The sequence below is a fragment of the Callospermophilus lateralis genome, chromosome 10 (genome assembly GCF_048772815.1).
Source record: "Callospermophilus lateralis isolate mCalLat2 chromosome 10, mCalLat2.hap1, whole genome shotgun sequence".
Classification (NCBI taxonomy): domain Eukaryota; kingdom Metazoa; phylum Chordata; class Mammalia; order Rodentia; family Sciuridae; genus Callospermophilus; species Callospermophilus lateralis.
In genome coordinates, this window is record NC_135314.1 from 1,886,575 (window position 1) to 1,892,761 (window position 6,187).

Sequence of the window (6,187 nt, forward strand, 5' to 3'; positions counted from 1 at the left end):
GTGAAGAGTCACTGTGATACATTCACATATGTACGTAGAAAACTTATGTCACATTCATTCCACTGTCTTCCTATTCCTGTCCCCCTCTGTAACAGGGGTCTATTTTAGGCTTTGAGTTAGTTAGCCCTTGCTGTTTGGCCACTGCAACTTTTTTTTTTTTTTTTTGTGAGAGAGAGAGAGAATTTTAATATTTAGTTTTTAGTTTTCGGCAGACACAACATCTTTGTTTGTATGTGGTGCTGAGGATCAAACCCGGGCTGCACGCATGCCAGGCGAGCGCACTACCGCCTGAGCCACATCCCCAGCCCAACTGCAACTGATTTTTAAAATGGTCATTTTGGAAAGCACTATGGAGATTTCTTGGAAAGCTGGGAATGGAACCACCATTTGACCCAGCTATTCCCCTTCTCGGTCTATTCCCTAAAGACCTAAAAAAAGCATGCTACAGGGACACTGCTACATCCATGTTCATAGCAGCACAATTCTCAATAGCAAGACTGTGGAACCAACCTAGATGCCCTTCAATAGACGAATGGATAAAAAAAATGTGGCATTTATACACAATGGAGTATTACTCTGCATTAAAAAATGACAAATCATAGAATTTGTAGGGAAATGGATGGCATTAGAGCAGATTATGCTAAGTGAAGCTAGCCAATCCCTTAAAAACAAATGCCAAATGTCTTCTTTGATATAAGGAGAGTAACTAAGAACAGAGTAGGGACGAAGAGCATGAGAAGAAGATTAACATTAAACTGGGATGAGAGGTGGGAGGGAAAGGGAGAGAGAAGGGAAATTGCATGGAAATGGAAGGAGACCCTCAGGGGTATACAAAATTACATACAAGAGGAAGCGAGGGGAAAGGGAAAAAAATATAAGGGGGAGAAATGAATTACAGTAGAGGGGATAGAGAGAGAAGAGGGGAGGGGAGGGGGGATAGTAGAGGATAGGAAAGGCAGCAGAATACAACAGACACTAGTATGGCAATATATAAATCAATGGTTGTGCAACTGATGTGATTCTGCAATCTGTATACGGGGTAAAAATGGGAGTTCATATCCCACTTGAATCAAAGTGTGAAATATGATATATCAAGAACTATGTAATGTTTTGAACAACCAACAATAAAAATTAATAAAAAAATAAATAAATAAAATTTAAAAAAATAAAATAAAATGGTCATTTCTTCCTCTTCCTCTCTCCCTGCTTCTCCCTAATCTCAAGGGAAACAGGGTGACCTTCCCCACCCTAGGCAGAATATCTGTCCCTGAGTACACACCCCCATGAGATTGAAGTAATCCAGGCTTGGGGATGGCACCAAAAGATCTCAGAAAAGACTATTTCCCAAGTTAAGGAGTGAGTCACACTCCAACAGAGAGCGCTTGGAAGGTAGCCTGAGTCACCTCTTTGACAGCCCCTACTCCTGCTGAGGGGCAGAATCCCAGCCCTGGGTCAGAAGTCCCTATGTTTCTCCTTTGCTAGCAAAGCAATAAAGAGCTCTTTTTCACTTTTCTCAACACAGTCCTCATTATTGGGTTGGCATCAGGGACAAGGACGAGCTTTCAGTAACACAACACCTCCCTTCCCTTCATTCCCCTGGGTCTAATTCACTGAACTTCCATCTTCCCCTCCCACCGCAGTTGTGTTAGCAGCCACCTATCAGAGAGAACATTCCGCCTTTGGTTTGGGGGGATTGGCTTATTTCCTTCACATAATTGTCTCCAGATCCATCTACTTACCAGCAAAAGTCATAGTCATTATCACTGAGTAACATTCCATCACGTAGGTACACCACATGTTCTTCACCCGTTCATCTGTTGAAGGGCACCTGGGTCGGTTCCACAGTTTAACTACTGTGAACTGAGCTGCTGTGAACATCGATGTGGCTGCGTCACTGCAATGTGCTGATTTCAAGTTGTTTATGTATAAATCGAGGAGTGGGATAACTGGGTCAAATGGTCGTTCCATTCCAAGCTTTCTGAAGAATCTCCACACTGCTTTCCAGAGTGGTTGCACCAATTTGCAGTGCCCCCAGCAGTGTATGCGTGAACCTTTTCCACACATCCTCACCGCATTTATTGTTACTTGTATTCTTGATTGTTGCCACTCTGACTGGAGTGAGATGGAATCTCAGTGTGGTTTTAATTTGCATTTTTCTGATTGCTGGAGATGTTGAATACTGTTTCATATATCTGTTCACCATTCATATTTCTTCTGTGACGTGTTTGTTCAAATCCTTAGTCCATTTATAGATTGGGTTTTTTGGGGCTTTTTAATTTTTATTTTTTTCGTTGTAGATGGACACAATCTCTTTGTTTTATTTTTATTTATTTTTGTGGTGCTGTGCATCAAACCCAGTGCCTCATGCATGCAAGGCAAGCGCTCCACCAGTGAGCTATAACCGCAGCCCTGGTGTTGAGTTTTTTGAGTTCCTCATGTCTCCTGGAGATAATGCTATATCTGGGGTGCAGGTGCCAAAGATGTGCTCCCATTGTGTAGGCTCTCTTCACGCTCTGTTTCCTTGACTGTGACGCTCCTTCGTTTCATACTATCCTGTTAGTGATTCTTGATTTTACTTCTTGCACTTTAGGAGTCTTGTTGAGGAGGAAATCAGTTCCTAACCTGACATTATGGAGATTTGGGCCTGCATTTTCCTCTAGTAGGTGCAGGGTCTCTGGTCTAATGCCTAGGTCCTTGATCCATTTTGAGTGGATTTTTGTGCAGAGTGAGAGACAGGGGTTTGATTTCATTTTGTGACATATGTGTGTTAATGACACCTTGTCTAGTATGAGATAACTGAATTTGTGTAAGTTTGTCTCTGTGTCTTCTATTCCATTGGTCTACATGTCTGTTTTGGTGCCAATACCATGCTGTTTTTGTTACTATAGCTCTGTAGTGTAGTTTAAAGTCTGTTATTGTGATTCACTTTTCTTGCTGAGAATTGCTTTGGCTATTCTGGGCCTCTCATTTTTCCAAATGGATTGCTTTTTCTATCTCTATGAAGAACATCGTTGGAACCTCTATAGGAATTGCATTAAATCTGTATAGTGCTTTTGGTAGTATGGCCATTTGGACAATATTAATTCTGACAGGCAATGCCAATCTGAAACACATCCTCCATTGTAGAAGAAGAGTCACATCAGAGTCACTCTGACTGAGCCGGGCCTAACCCCAGAGACAAAGTGAAGAGGGCTCAGCCTCGTGGGCCTGTGGGCAGGCAGTTTAGTCCTGTAGACCTGTGCTCCTGCTGAGCTGCCTCCCCTCCGTCTCCCTCCTTTGGTCCTTCCCTGCAGTTACCCTGTCTTCAGAGCCTGTGAGCAAGCCTTCCTAGGGTTCAACCCCACAGACGCAGGCCACGTCGAGGCCCTTGTAAGACTGGTGTACCCCTGGCGTCAGGTGGGCTCACTTGGGAGCAGTCGTCCTGCACCTCCAGCTTCCTAGCAGCTAAGAACCACGCAGGTCCCAGGAGGTGGCCAGAGCCCAGCTGTCCTCACCACACAGCAGGACAGGTAGAAAAAGGAACTTCTGCAATTGAGATCTGTCAGAGTCAGATAAGAATCTGGGCCCCTCCCAACCTCAGGTTTAGAAGCAGAACAAAGGCTGGAATGTGGAAGAGCCCTGGACCTCAGTGCCCTGAGGCTTGCTGCCCAGGATGGACCTGGCCCTGCCCGGGTGGGTGCACAGCCTCTCTGTGGAACCCCAGCACCAGCCTTTCCTCCTGCAGCTCACAGTCAGGGCCCACAACTCAGCAGCCCCCTGGCAGGGAGCATTTTTTAAAGACCCTGCGTGACTCCACCCTGATGCTTGCTCGCAGACCTTCAGGTTGGGCATGTTTGCCTGCGGAGAGGCGAGGGCTCCGCCTCCCTCCCCTTGCTTGCAGCCTTGCTGTTGAGAGTCACAGCCATCCCCAGGCTTTGGCACACAACTTGATGTTCCTTTCCAAAAGAGGCAGAACCTCTGGGTGTAGTGGCTCACGCCCGTAATCCCAGCAGCTCAGGAGGCTGAGGCAGGAGGATTTCAAGTTCAAGGCTAGCCTCAGCAATTTAGCAAGTCCTTAAGCAACCTACTGAAACCTTGTCTCTAAATAAAAAATAAAAAGGGCTGAGGATGTGCCATAGTGGTTTAGCGCTCCTGGGTGCAATCCCTAGTATCAAAAAAATTTTTTTAATAAGTGGCAGAACCAACTTTTCAGAATGTGTGAACCCCACAACCAAGTGCCTCCTGTGGTGGGTCTGCCTCCCAGTGCTGACTGGGCACCTGGGCTTCTACCCAGCTTGGCCTCCGTCTGGGACATGACCTGTGTACCAGCTTCTCATCCACCAGGACGCCCTCTGGGGGCCCATGATAACTGCCCTCATGCCCCTGGCTCGTGGTCTGTGGGGACACTGGAAACACAGGCCTCGGGAGGAGCTGCAGAGTCGGGCAGGGCTCTGCGAGGGGAGGAGCTGGAGGGGCTGTGAGCCCTTAGGGATTCTGCCCTTCCCCCTGCAACATGGAAACGCCCACGGGTTTTGTTTTTGTTCTTGGCTGTCTTTCCTTTTGCTCTGGAGAATGTCACGTGTGTGCCTAAGTAGAGCAGGACCCAGGGGGCTCAGGGCCCCTCCCCACCCCAGCACCTGTGAAGGTCCCTGCAGGACCCCACAACAAGCAGTCGGGAACACTATGAAAGATGGCGGGACTGGGGGTCACTGGGAGTGCTTCCTCAGGCCAGAATGGGTGTCCCCTGTTGGGGACTTCCTCAGGGTAGGGCCAAGGATGACCTTCACCTGGGCCGCCTCTCTGTGGGCCAGTGGCTCTACCCACCCTGCAGCTCAGAGCCAGGGTGCAGGTGGGCAGATGTAGGGAAAACTCAGATGGACATCAGAACCTGAGGCTCAGTCTGCCCCGCCCTCTGGGGCTCCGGTCCTGAGAGCGCTTGGAATCTGCAGACCTGGCAGAGGTCAACAGACTGAGGACTTGGGAGCTCAGTTACAGGGCAAGGCTGACAAGTATGCTCTCAGGCCAGCCAACCTTCTTAGCCAAGAGTCCAGCCCTGCTTTGCCATCTTGACTCTGATGATCTCCAGAAATAAGTGAGTTTCCTTGAGCCCGATGGGCTGGCTGACGTCCTCCAGATTCTCCAAACCCAGAACCTGACGGTCCCACATGGGTCTTGGGCAGGATGATAATTGCTCGTAGATGATTGACACATCTGGGCTGAGACAGCTGAGCCGGTGGCCTGGCCCACAGTGGTCTCCTGGGGTGAGAGGAGTCCTGTAGGCCTCATGGGCTGGACTGTGTCCACTGTGACAGAAGCACTCACAGTGCTGGACCAGGCAGACTTTTTCCTAGAGGGATACTATGGTTTGGGTCTGGAAGGTTCCCAAAGGCCGGTGTGTCGAAAGCTGGTCCCCATGGAGCAGCGGGCAGAGGGGGCTCTCGGGAAGTGTGGGTCCTGCGGGCTCCGACCTCATGGATGGAGTGATCCACTGATGGATCATAATTTGACGGCATCTGGGGAGGGGGTGGAAACTGTGTGGAGGTGAGACCTGGAGGTACCTCCCCTCTGCCTCCTCCCTCCCCTCCAGCCCACAGTGAGCTGCTTCCTTCTGCACCTTCCACCGGGAAGCTCTGCCTCCCTCAAAGCAAGGCACCAGCCAACCATGAACTGAACCTTGACCCAAATCAGAGCTTTCCTCTTCTGCGCTGCTCGGACCAGGCACTTCTCCTATGATGAAGGCTGCCACCCAGGGACCACTGCAGTGGTGTCTGCAACAGAGGCAGGAGAGGACACTCAGCTCCAAACACACAAGGACCAGCAAGGACTCGCCGCCCAGGAGCAGGGGGCCGCGGCGGGAGCTCGCTCAGCAGAGAGGTCAAGGGCAGGGTTCTGACCAAGCCCAGCTGACAGCCCTGCTGAAGGCAGCAGTGGGGGTCAGATTCCAGGTGTCAGACTCCGCACTGCCTGTGCAGAGCTCTTGCTAAAACTGGACTATAGGCCAAGGACAGAGCCCAAGTTCAAGGCCAAGTCTAGAACTCACAAGAGGCTGACTCAGGTGTGGTCCCAGAGAGTCCCAAAGCCCCTCAGAATGCAACTATGGAAGATGTAAGATAAAATGAAGCCACTGGGTGGGCCCTAATCCAATCAGAGGCCTTTTAAGAACAGATCAGGACACAGAAATGACAACCCTGTGGGGACACAGGGGGAC